General features: G+C 27.8%; 1 long non-coding RNA gene and 3 pseudogenes across 1 annotated transcript in view; all 4 read right to left on the reverse strand.

The window, feature by feature from the left end:
• Window positions 1-2,358: 2,358 nt before the first annotated feature.
• LOC136082600 (cytochrome c oxidase subunit 1-like) lies at window positions 2,359-4,917 on the reverse strand (annotated as a pseudogene).
• A 149-nt stretch (window positions 4,918-5,066) lies between these two features.
• On the reverse strand, window positions 5,067-6,524 carry LOC136082601 (NADH-ubiquinone oxidoreductase chain 4-like; annotated as a pseudogene).
• A 4-nt stretch (window positions 6,525-6,528) lies between these two features.
• On the reverse strand, window positions 6,529-8,023 carry LOC136082602 (NADH-ubiquinone oxidoreductase chain 1-like; annotated as a pseudogene).
• Window positions 8,024-11,547: 3,524 nt separating this feature from the next.
• The window catches only part of LOC136082120 (uncharacterized), a 2,310-nt gene continuing 228 nt past the window's right edge, over window positions 11,548-13,629 (reverse strand). The window contains exons 1-3 of the long non-coding RNA XR_010639406.1: window positions 13,063-13,629; window positions 12,225-12,378; window positions 11,548-11,667 (exon numbers count right to left, since the gene is read on the reverse strand). The exon at window positions 13,063-13,629 is cut by the window's right edge and continues 228 nt beyond it. This is a non-coding gene — a long non-coding RNA (uncharacterized LOC136082120). The remainder of the gene's footprint in view (window positions 11,668-12,224; window positions 12,379-13,062) is intronic.

The raw sequence follows: 13,629 nt of genomic DNA on the forward strand, positions 1-13,629 counted from the left end.
CTTATAAGACTGTGTTGAAGTGTGACGTAAAATTAGTGCATAACATATAATGGATGAAGAATATGGAGGTCTGCCTTGATGAGAATAGTATCTAATTTTATTTAACTCTGTCAAAATTGGTTCATATCATTGGCTTTATTTCTAATATAGACAAGAAAATTTTCTAACATACAAATTAACAAACTACAGTTAATTTGCAGTTATGAACACTACGAAACCATTCAGGTAAAGAAATATGATAGCCTTTATATGACAATAAAACATAAAGATCTTTACAGTTATTGACTCAAAAACAGTTGGTATGCCTGATTTTTCATCAAAACATAGTTTATAATAAACAACACTATCATAAATTTTTTTAAATGTAAAGCCTGGCAGAGAATGTTGTTCCGTCAAAGAATCAAGATTAACTATTTATCAACACTTAAAAAAATATTCAAACTCATCTTTTCCTAAATATCTCGAAGTTGGTTCTTTTCGGGGCAACTTTGGAACCCTTAGAGTCAACGATCCACTTATTTCATCGATTTGAATAGTTGAAACTGGAAGAAGATTCCATTTCAAGGTGCATCTTTTTAGGTAATTAATAAATTTTTCATCAAAATGATTCACAAAAATAGCTGAATATTTTGATGGAGCCCAATCTTTTCTATTAACAAAGTATATCCATTGTTCTCGCAAATCAAATTCTTCAGGAAAATGAAATGTTGACTTTTTTGTACCATTAGAGTAACCAGTTTTACAGTTTGTAACAACACATTTATTAACCATTTAATTACTAAAACAAATCAAAAAAATGTAACACAGTTGTTTTTAAATATAAAGTTCACTTACATTTATTATTGGAATTATCCACTTAAATAACATCGCATAAAAAAACAGTTCGACTATATGCAGTAATAATAACAGAATTTCTGTGTGTCTATTTCATTATTCCACTCTCTAATGGAACATAATGAAACAGGCAATCAGTCAGAATACATTCACATAATAATTAGTTCAGAATATATTACATATTAAATGACTATAAAAGCATAAACCAATGCATGCAAGCAAATATTTATATAGTAATTGTTACAATATTATAATTCAATATTTTAATCAACATCTTTGTTTAATATTCACTGGTAAATATATTGTTATCGTTGTTGTTGTTAATAAACCCTTTCATACATAATTTAAAATTTAGAAATAAGCCGTAAAAAAACTGGCCTCTAAATTTTTTACGAAAATGCAACAAATCAGGCCGTATAATAACAGTAGGCCATGGCAATATGTATGTAAATACGTCATTATATAGTTACTGTTATGAACATGCAACCACAAATTGCATTACATTGTCAGACTATGAATGATAATTGTTAAACATTTTGATATGTTTTGTATGTATAAAATAAATACGTTTGTAAATAAAATATTTAAAAATGCTCGTATGTGTTTTTTCTATAGCAAATTTTTTTAATGCAGTCCGTATCTAACCGCATAAAAAAAATGTTTTTAATATTGTTTCGAAAACTATTTTTTATAGGTACTCCTGAAGTTTTATGTGATTTTTTTTAATGCGTTTTCTTTTAGGCGGGCCCTATCTACCGCACAAAAAGAGGTTTGAGTGTACTGCTATAGACAATATTAGCTGACTGAATAATTTTGCTTCTGCTGCTAGTACAATAGTGGTAGTTCCCGGTTTGCTGTTGGCGTTTTATCTTCGTCGAACTTCAGCTTCTTTATAAAAAGTAGTTCAAAACTTGTTGTTCGTGGGGCTTTTTGACGGTTAAAACTTTTTGACAGTTAAAACTGCACTGAGAATTTTCAAAAGAACATCTAACTTACATATTTTATAACATCATAAAGTTAATTATTATGTGTAGACAACTTGTGTCCACATCACTTTTAAAAATTATTTTTAGACACAGATTCCAGAAATTTATGAGTGGTTATTTTTTGGATAAATTGCTTCACTTTTGTTTTTTCGTGGTAAAGGGAGGAGGGAGAGAGCTTGCAGCTTTTGTCAGCTATAGTTTTTTATACCTAAAAATCATTAAATGGGTTAATTGATAAAATATAAAACCCGTAAAACTTGGAAGGAAGATATTTAGTGCAACTTTAGTTCAGCTATATAATTATGGTTATTTGTACTGTTTGCAAATTTTTCAAAAACAGCTTGTAGACACTGTTGATGTGAGGTTACGCTTGCAGTCTGTTTTGATCTGACATCTTAAGCGTGGGTTTGGTGCGGTTGGGGCCCTCTGCGTTAGCCGCAGCAGGGGGTGCGCCAGTGCTGCGCCTGGACTGAGGGGGGGTCTGGTGATCATCTTTTAGGGGAGAAGAAAACCGAAGAATTTTTTTTATTCCCTGTTTTTAATGGGTTGAGTGATTTATAAAAGGTAGTTCGTTAAAAGTATGGTGACTAGGGGAACAATTTAGTGATCATTCTAAAGTATTAGTTTTTTCAATGTCTAAATTATTTCAAGAAATAAATTTTTCTTCTGAATAAAGAGCATCAAAAACTACATAAATAAATCAAACCACTCCTATAATAGAAATAATTGAACCTAAAGAACTAATGGTATTTCAAGTAAGTAGGCTATCTGGAAAGTCTGCATATCTTCTAGGCATTCCTGCTAATCCTAAAAAATGTTGTGGAAAGAAAGGTAAATTTACTCCTATAAAAGTAATTCAAAAATGAATTTTACCAAAAGTTTCATTAATAGCAAATCCAGAAATTTTTCCAAATCAAAAGTAAAATCCCCCAAACATAGCAAATACTGCACCTAATGATAAAACATAATGGAAATGAGCTACTACATAATATGTGTCATGTAATAAAGTGTCTAGTGATCCATTAGCTAAAATTACGCCAGTTAAACCACCTAAGGTAAATAAAAATATAAAGCCGGTAGCTCATAACATAGGTGTAGATGAATTAATTTTTCCTCCATACATTGTTGCTAGTCAACTGAAAATTTTAATTCCTGTAGGAACAGCAATAATCATAGTAGCTGCTGTAAAATAAGCTCTAGTATCAGCATCCATACCTACAGTAAACATATGATGAGCTCAAACAATAAAATCTAAAAAGGCTATAGCTAATTGAGCATATATCATACCTAAATATCCAAAAACTTGGTTTTTTGAGCTGAAAGTAGGAATAATTTGTGAAATAATTCCAAATTCTGGAATTATTAAAATATATACTTCTGGGTGACCAAAAAATCAAAATAAATGCTGATATAAAACGGGATCTCCTCCTCCAGCTGGATCAAAGAAAGTAATATTAAAATTTCTATCAGTCAATAACATAGTTATTGCCCCTGCTATAACAGGAAGAGAAAGAAGTAATAAGAATGCCGTTATTAAAACAGATCATACAAATAAAGGAAGTTTATCAAATGTTAAACCTGGTGTTCTCATGTTGAAGATGGTTGTAATAAAATTAATTGCTCCAGCAATTGAAGAGAATCCGGCACAATGTAAACTAAAAATAGCTAGATCTACAGACCCTCCTGAATGAGCTAAAGGTCCAGATAAAGGGGGATAAACTGTTCAACCTGTTCCTGCTCCTTGTTCTACTAAAGATGAAGTTAAAAGTAGAATTAATGCAGGAGGGAGTAATCAAAAACTTAAATTATTCAGTCTGGGAAAAGCCATGTCTGGTGCTCCTATATATATAGGCACAAATCAATTTCCATAACCTCTTATTAGGACTGGCATGACTAAAAAGAATATCATTACAAAAGCATGAGCTGTTACTATAACATTATATAAATGATCATCTCCTATTACTCTTCCTGGTGCTGAAAGTTCTATTCTAATTAACATACTTAAAGCAGTTCCTATCATTCCAGAAAATGCTCCAAAAATCATATATAAAGCTCCTATATCTTTATGATTAGTTGAAAACATTCAACGTGTGATTTAATTATACACTTATCTTTTGAAAAAACAAGTAATTTTCTAATTTTCCTATTGTTGGAATTATTAATAAAAAATAAAAAAAATAAAATAAACTAGAAATTATACTGATTATTATATAAGGGTTTTCTATAGGTTTAGAACCTAATCAAGTTAATAAGATGAAATTTGCTATAAACATTCAATATAATAATTTTCCTATAGGTCTAAAAGTTAATGAAAAAAATTTATTAGTATGTAAAAATGGAATAGTAAATAAAATTATTATACTTAAAATTAAAGCTAAAACTCCTCCTAACTTGTTAGGAATTGATCTTAATATAGCATAAGCAAATAAAAAATATCATTCTGGCATTATATGAACAGGAGTTACTAATGAATTAGCGTTAATAAAATTTTCTGGGTCACCTAGAGTATTAGTATAAAAAAATATTATAAATAATAGAATAAATATTAATATAAAAAATCCATAAATATCTTTTATTGCAAAATATCAATGAAATGGAACTTTATCAAAATTACTATTAATTCCTAATGGGTTACTAGACCCAACACTATGGATTAGTACTATGTGAATTAAAATTAAAGATGCAAGTACAAATGGGAATAGATAATGTAAACTAAAAAATCTACCTAAAGTGGCATTATTTACACTAAATCCACCTCAAATTCATTGAACTATGTCATCTCCTATATAAGGAATTGCAGATAAAAAATTTGTAATTACAGTAGCCCCCCAAAAGGACATTTGTCCTCAAGGTAATACATAACTTATAAAAGCAGTAATCATCATTACTATAAATATAATTATACCTGAAAATCAAATAGGTTTTTTTTGATTGAACCCCCATAGTATAAACTTTTGCCTATATGAATATAAACACAAATAAAAAATAAAGAAGCTCCGTTAGCATGAATTGATTTTAATAAAAACCCGTAATTTACATCTCTGCATATATGAATTATTGATTTAAAAGCTAAAATTATATCTCCACAATAATGCATAGCTAAAAAAATTCCAGTAATTAATTGAATTGCAAAACACAATCCTAATAAGGATCCGAAATTTCATAAGTAATTTATATTTGATGGAGAAGGAAGATCGATTAAAGTAGAATTAATATATTTTATAAGATGATTGTTTTTTCTAATCCTCATTGTATAGAAATGTTAGTATAAGAACTAAATATTATGGAATCAATAAGTATATTCGGATAAATCCCTAATACAATAATAAATACTATTAATGGTAATAAACTTTGAAATTCAAAACCTATTATATCTCTTGAAAATTTTAGATAAGGCGAACTAGAACCAAAAATTCTATTGTAAACCCATAAAGAATAAATTAAATTTATGAAAACCCCTAATAAAATTAATAAAGTTATAAACAAAGAAAACTTAAAAGCTAAAATTATTAAGAATAATTCAGCTATAAAATTTAATGTTAAAGGAAATGAAACATTAGCTAAAATTAAAGTAAATGTAATTATACTTAAAATCGGCATAGTAATAGTTAAACCTCTAAAATATTTTAAAATTCTAGAATGAAATCTAAAATACACAATTGAAGTAATAATGAATAAACCTGAACTAGATAAACCATGAGCAATCATCATTGACATTGACCCAACTAACCCTTCAATAGAATGTGAAAAAATACCTATAGTCACTAAACCCATATGAGAAACTGAAGAATAAGCAATTAAACGTTTTATGTCTATTTGACAACACGTAGTTAAAGCACCATAAACTATGGCTACAATACTCATTATAATAATCAATGGATAATAAAATTGAGAAGCCAATGAAAAAATTGGATAACAAAACCTAATCAAACCATAACCCCCTAATTTTAAAAGTATTCCTGCCAACAGAATTGAACCTGCTATTGGTGCTTCTACTTGAGCTTGAGGAAGTCAAATATGGAATGGTACCATTGCTGTTTTTACAGCTAAGTCTATAAAAAACCCTATAAATAATCAAAATTGAATATTATATGGAATTTTTATGATTAATAAATTTTCATAGTTAGTAGTTCCAGTTAGTGAGTATATTTTAAATATACTTATTAACATTAATAAAGATCCTATCAAGGTATAAAAAAAGAAATAAAAAGCAGCTTTAATTTTTTCTTCTCTATAACCTCATATACCAATCATAATAAATACAGGTATTAATATACTTTCAAACAAAATATAGAACCATAAAATATCTAAAATAGAAAATACTGTAATTAATAGAATAACTGATATAAATAGCAATATATTAAATTCTTTTTTAAAATATTTTATAGATTTTAAGCTTATTAATATACATATAGGAATTAATAAAATACTTAAGCCTAAAAAAAATATAGACAAACCATCAACAGAAAGAATAAAATTATTTCAATTAATAAATATTGAATTTATTAGTAATCAACTGAAACTTAAATTAAATGGAAAATTTAAAATTTTATGATTCAAAATAAAAAATAACATAAAATAAAATAATAATATTAAAGATCAAAACAAAGAAATATTAAAAATATTTTTATTATTTCTTTGAACTAACAAGATGTTTATTATACTTAAAAATGGAATTAATAAAAGAAAGATTAAATACATCATTATTAGATAAACCTCAAAAAGCTCATAATAAAGAATTAGTAATAATAATAAATGATAGACTTAAAGGTAGATAAGATTTTCATAATAAACCCATTAATTGATCATATCTTAATCTAGAAAAGGAAGTTCTAACTCAAATAAACAAAAAAACAAATACAATCATTTTTAAAAAGAAAATAAAATTATTAATAAAGAAATAATTATTTCAATTTCCTAAAAATAAAATTACAAAAAAAGCACTAGTAAATATTATATGAGAATATTCTGCCAAAAAGAACAAAGCAAAAGACATCGAAGAATATTCTACATTATAACCAGAAACTAATTCTGATTCACCCTCAGTTAAATCAAAAGGAGCTCTGTTAGTTTCTGCTAATGAACATATAAAAAACATTATAGCTATGGGTCATAAAGGGAAAATATAAGAAATGCTTTGACTTTGTGAGTTTATTAAAGAATAGATATTTAAAGTTCCAGCACACAGAATACAAGAGAAAACAACTAAGCTAATACATACTTCATAACTTATCATTTGAGCAGCAGCCCTCAATGAACCCAAAAAGGCGTATTTAGAATTACTTGATCACCAAGATAAAAGTATAGAATATATGTTTATTGAAGAAATAGCAAAAATAAACATCACTCCCAAATTAAAATCAAAAATTAAATTATTTACCCCCAATGGAATTATTACTCAAATAAGCAAAGATAGACTTAAAGCTAAAATAGGAGAAAATAAATAAAGAAATATGTTAACATGATTAGGAATAATTAACTCCTTTGAAAATAATTTTACACCATCAGCTAAGGGTTGTAATAACCCATATATTCCTACCACATTAGGACCTTTTCTATTCTGACTATAACCTAGAATTTTTCTTTCTGCTAAGGTCAAATAGGCTACAGAAATTAGAACTGGAACAATAATTATCAAAAACTTTATAATTTCTAGTATAATTAAATATATATCTTTCATTATCCTTTTAGTAAATTTAATAATTTTAAAGAAATAGATCCTTTTATTTTATAAAAAGCCACTATTATTGATAATCCAATAGCTGACTCAATAGCAGCAATAGTTATTATGTATATTGCTATTATTTGTCCTTCTAGAGAAAAATTAGTTAATGAACTTAATATAAAATTCATTGAAATAGATAATAATAAAATTTCTATACTAACTAGAATTAATATTATATTGCTTCTATTAATAATTATTCCAATAATACTAATACAAAACATAATTATCACTAATAAATTGAAATCAAATAGCATTATTCTCATTCTAATCCTCCCCCTCAATCATTCGTAAGTTAATCCTATGACTAATACAATTATAAATAGATAAATGACAAATTGTGAATAATAATCTATTAAATTTGAATTTACAGATCATGGGAATAAATAAATTATTTCTAAGTCGAATACTAAAAACAAAATAGCAATTAGAAAAAATCTTATAGAAAATGGTTGACCAGTTGAATGAAAAGGATTAAACCCACATTCATAAATAGAAACTTTTTCTTTATCTGGTGATTTAAAAGAAAGAAAAATTGAAAAAAACAAAATAACAGTACTAAGTAAAAAACTAATAAATAAATAAATAAATAAATTTAATTTCATGAATTGTTTCTTAAGTGTTGTATAAATATTTTTTGCTTCTTTAAATTAAAATTATGAGTAATAGTTAAAACAATTCCTCCTATCAAACAATTACTCCTATCATCCCTATCGACAGAATAATGCTTATTAACATAAAACTTATATAATATTTAGAGTAAAAGAATAGAACTAAATTATAAATAATGAATATTATAATATTTATTGTAGTACATAATATCCCTTTTTATAAAGCCCATAATATTTGACTTTATTCTTTAAAGAATAAAGTCAAATATTATTAACAAAAAGATTACCAGGGTATCTAATCCTGTTTAATTATCATTTATTCAAGTTTCTAGTTCTTTCATAAAATCTTTGAAATTTTTAATTATGTATATTTTACCAAATCAATAATCTTAATTTTACAAATTTTATTCTATACACATTTAACCTATTTTTTTATAAAAATTTATTTCTTAAGTATCACCGCGTCTGCTGGCACTTAATTAGACAAAATTTACGATTACTTTATATCTAAATTACTTTAATTGTATAAATTTCTTTACTGCTGTTAATTTTTCTTTGTCTCAGTAAAAACATGGCTTAAGCTATGCGTCTTAGAATAAAAAAGTATTAAATTTTTTAACCTGATACAAAACATGAATTACCCTATTTTACTCATTTATTTGCTTCCACTAACATGTATAAACGATTCTCATACTTTTATTTCTCCATAATCAAAAGAAACTGCTTTAATTTAAAAATAAAGAGAAAGGAATCGAACCCTTATATTCTGGTCATGAGCCAAATAACTTTCCATTAGTTTACTCTTCTTCTTTTAGAGGATCAAACAATTAAAATTCTTAAAAATTTTCCTACATAAACACTTTTAACGAAAACCTTTTATAAATCACTCAACCCATTAAAAACAGGGAATAAAAAAAATTCTTCCGTTTTCTTCTCCCCTAAAAGAGGATCACCCGACCCCCCCAGTCCAGGCGCAGCACTGGCGCACCCCCTGCTGCGGCTAACGCAGGGGGCCCCGCGCCGCACCAAATCCCCCCCCCCCCCCCTACATCTCATAATTGTATACTATTGTTGGCTGCATGTGTGGATTTTTGATTAGCAGTATTTGCTTCTCTATACTGTTCAGATAAACTATAAGGACTATCGTTTCTAAACTTTTAGTCTTTATTTTCCCCCTCACTTTTTTTAACACCCCATTAATGAAGAGTTAATACTAAAATTAGAACAACCGTGGCGCAGTGGTTAGCGCGCTTGCCTCAGAAGCTAGAGATCCGTAGTTCAACGCCGTCTCTGGGCAAGTTTTACACATCGGTAAAAAACGAGGCATGAAATTCCTTTCAAATGCTCTTCCGAGGTACTCTGTGAAAAGACCGAAAGGATCCTTGGGGCATCTAAAATTAAAATAGATAAATAATGATTATCTTAAAAATGTCACGATTCTTTTCTTTTTAACATATTTAATTTTAGGTGTTTGTTGGTGATAAGGTAGCTCATTTTTAGCCTGTCTGTCAATAAGACATACTGTAACCTACTAAGCGTCTTACACATTACTATATAATCTTATTAAATTTTTTTTTCCTTTTATTCAGTGATCAAAATACAAAACAAATACAATAAATCTATTTATTGTTTGATGAAGAGATGCTACATCAGACCCCTCTATGCTGACGAAAATAAAAACACAGAAGCTACAAACAAAGCAGCAAATGTGTCTCTAAAAGTTTCTTTGTTATGCTGTCTTTGAAAGCATTGATTGATGGAACGTTCAATATGGGAAGCGCATTCTACGGGACAACAACTCTATTTTAAAAAAGTTACGTTGTTCTTCACAATTCCGTACAAGCAGGCGTTCAAGTTTTTGGTTATGCCCTTCCAAAATATACTCGGCTTTATTGACGCGTGATTTTAAATTGCTTGATAAGGTCTGCTCTTTTACGGCGTTCTTCAAGTGTTGTTACACCGAGCTATTGCAGTCGGTTTTAACAGGACAGGTGGGTAATAGGCAGTATTTTTTTTGTTGCTCGATGTTGGACTTGCTTGAAGATAGCAATGCTGGACTTAACATGCGGCGATAATTAGGTTTATAACATCGGTAAGGAAGAAAGAGTGAACTTCCTTGTAAATACTCTTCCACAGTGCTTTGTGATAAGACCGTAAGGACTTATAAAGAAAAGACCGTAAGCATTTAAAAAGAAAAAAATTATAGAAAGGAAAAAAACGCTCTGTTATATCAGGATGTGTTCACAAAAGCAGGAGTATATTTTTATATTTGAGAAAAGTTAAAGCAATAAAATACAAATTAAGCAATGCCATGGTATCTGACGTCAAAAAATCGATAACATGATGTCTTAGTCTAATCATAGTCATAGTATTTAAATACTATGACTATGGTCTAATAGGCTATTCACCGGCCAAATACGAGGGTACATTTGACGGAACATTCTGTGAAATACCTAATATGAACAAATATACTTTCGTGTGAACGCAACTTGAACAAAAATTCACAGAACATTTGAGGAACTTTTGTACCGTCCCTCCAATCGAGAACAAATAAATGTTCCGCAACATTTTTTGTTTTTGTATAAAAAACATGGCGCCTGTCTTTAACTACTTTTAATGTATATCCTGAAAAAGCATGTATATATAAGCTACGAGTGTTTTGTTTTGTATTGTATTGAGTGTGGAGTTTTGCTTGAAAATGGTTGACTGCTTATTGCTTTTTTTTGCTTTATGCTTTTTTGCTTGAAAATGATTGACTGAAAGATGATACATTTGAAACAAACGTCTAAGAATGGCATTTATTCTATGAAGTATCAATAAACAAAATTGTGTAATTATGTTCCTTCTGAAATGAGACTTTTTTATCAACAAGATTACAGAATTCATTCAAGACAAAAACAAAAAGTAAAATTTTTGGTGTTTTTTCTTATATTAGTACTGTTCCCAGTAAACATTGAACAGTTGGTAAGTAGTTGGCCCGATCCTAATGACCAACTATTAGCTACAGTTGGGCCAACAGTCGGCTATTTAGTTGCTACCGTGAAAAAAACGTAACGCTTTTACCAACACCTAGCCAACTGTTTTATAAACTGTTGGTACCATTAACGGCCCAACAGTAATAAAACAGTTGGCTAACAGTTGGTACGATTACCGGCCCAACTATATGATTTTTTTCGCGATTTTTTAAACTCGCTTTTGCACTTGAATTGAAAGTGCAAATGTTATAAATGTTTATCATCTTTACAACTTGACGTAATGGTGAAAATTGAGTTGCATATTGGAAATCAAAATGAGAAATGCTATACAAAAAACAAATTGTTTGCTCGACACAAGAACAAATTTTTTTTTTTGACCTGGGTAATAATACAGTAATAATCATTGTGATAATAACAGTAGCAATGCCATTGCTTATAGTTAACGACATAAAGACCGCATTAACATTAGTTAAGTTCTTTTTAAAATCTTTCACAACACAGGTACCAGAAAAAGAAAGTCAAGTAAAGCCTGAAAATACCTAAAAAAAGAAGTATAAAAAAATTTACTATTTGTAATTAAAAAAGTATTATTTGCATTTTATTGTTAGTAGAATTAGGATAATAATAACAGAAAATATAAAGAATAAAAAAATAGCTATAACAGCCTAGGTCTATCAACACAAAACACAGCAACAATAGCGCATCGTATAAGATATTTGTAAGCACACATTACTGTGTCTCCAGAGTAATTAAAAAAGAAAAGATTATAAAAAGGCTAGACAACACAATGTAGTAACACTGGCAAATAACACCACAACTTAATAAGATATTTTATTAACTAAAATACTTGGACTAAAAAAGATTTTATCACAATATTTGAACAATCGATATATAAATGGTCATTATCAATTGTGGTATTAAGAAATACATAAGAGCTCAGTAATTACATAAGTTTTATTAATTCTCTCTCTCTTTTAAGAGTGAGAGGAGGGAAAGAAAGTGTTTCCAAAGCAGCATGTTAAAAAAAGTGAAAAACACGCAATAAATAGTAGTAAGTGGTTTTATTATAGTTACCAGTAAACAAAATTATTTTTACCTTGATTTAATTTCCAGCATTTCTTAATTAAGCTCCAGCTTCTCTCTAACTGTTGACTAATGATTAATAGAGTAAATTTCGCATCATATTAAATTTACAAAATTAAAACCATGTTTTAACAGTAAGAAAACTAATCAAGTAATGGCAAAGGCAACTAAAAAAAAAAAAGAACATAACTATGTTAGAAATTATAAAAAAAATTAAAATCATTTAAATTTAAAACTGCTATTAATTGTTACTATAAATAGTAAAATTCATACTTTGCTTTGTTCTAAATTGTCTAAGGTAAAATCAAATTAACAGACATTAACACTGCTTGACACTGAATTCTGGCAAGTAAGTTTTCTGCTCGCTGAGCAGCATTTCTTACATTTCAACAACGATTAATTTTATCTTCCTCACTTGACAACAACTATTTTCAAGTTGCCTTTTAGCATTTACATTAACAACTTCTTTGAGCCTAATATTATCCACTTCAATTTCACTTATCATTAAACATATTACCAGTAATATTACTATTGTTACAACTGAATAATAAAAAAATGTAAAAGAATCTTATAAATTGAAATCTTTTCTAATCAAAGACTATATTTAAACTTAAGATTTATTGAAATTCATATCTTTTTATGTTTGTATACATAAGTCATTTATCAAAAATATTAAAAAATATTTATTTAGATCAATTATTTTTAATTTAACAAAGAATCTACTACAATGCACAAAATTATTTAAGTAAGTGATCAATAAATTACAGTCAGTTTTCCATGTTAAATACATAAAATATATATCTAATATAAAATAAATCCAATATAAAATAAAATAAAAATAGTAAACTTACTCAAACCAGTACCAGTTATACTGTGTTAGTGAATAAACCAGTTATACTGTGTTATACAAACCAAACCAGTTATACAAACCAAACCAGTAATACTGTGTGAAGAGAATAAAAAACACTTCAGTTCTTTCCAATTTAACTAAAAAATAGCTTTCTGCTCTTTCCAATTGCACTAAGAAATAAAACAAAACTTGTTTAGCTAAATTGCCTAGTTCTTAAGAATTTGAAAACAAATAAGAAAAAAACCATAAACAATTAAACATTTATTTATTAAAACTACTATATTTAAACAAATTAAATTAAACAAAGAACAACATCAATTCTCCTTAAAGGCTAAGAAAAATTTTTCAGCTCAAATTTGCTTGCAGACCTTGCTTGTAAAACCATGTGAATAAGAAACACATTTAGAAAAGTCTAGAAACTACTTAAAAATGACAAATGCAATGTTGAAGTTGACAACAGACACTGACTGGACTAATTATTAGTAGATGTTTTCAAAAAATTCATAAGAATTTACAATACTTTGTTCTTCTATATTGCATAAACCCATCATATGATAAATCTGAAATA

This window comes from Hydra vulgaris, chromosome 07 (assembly GCF_038396675.1).
Source record: "Hydra vulgaris chromosome 07, alternate assembly HydraT2T_AEP".
Taxonomy (NCBI): Eukaryota; Metazoa; Cnidaria; class Hydrozoa; order Anthoathecata; family Hydridae; genus Hydra; species Hydra vulgaris.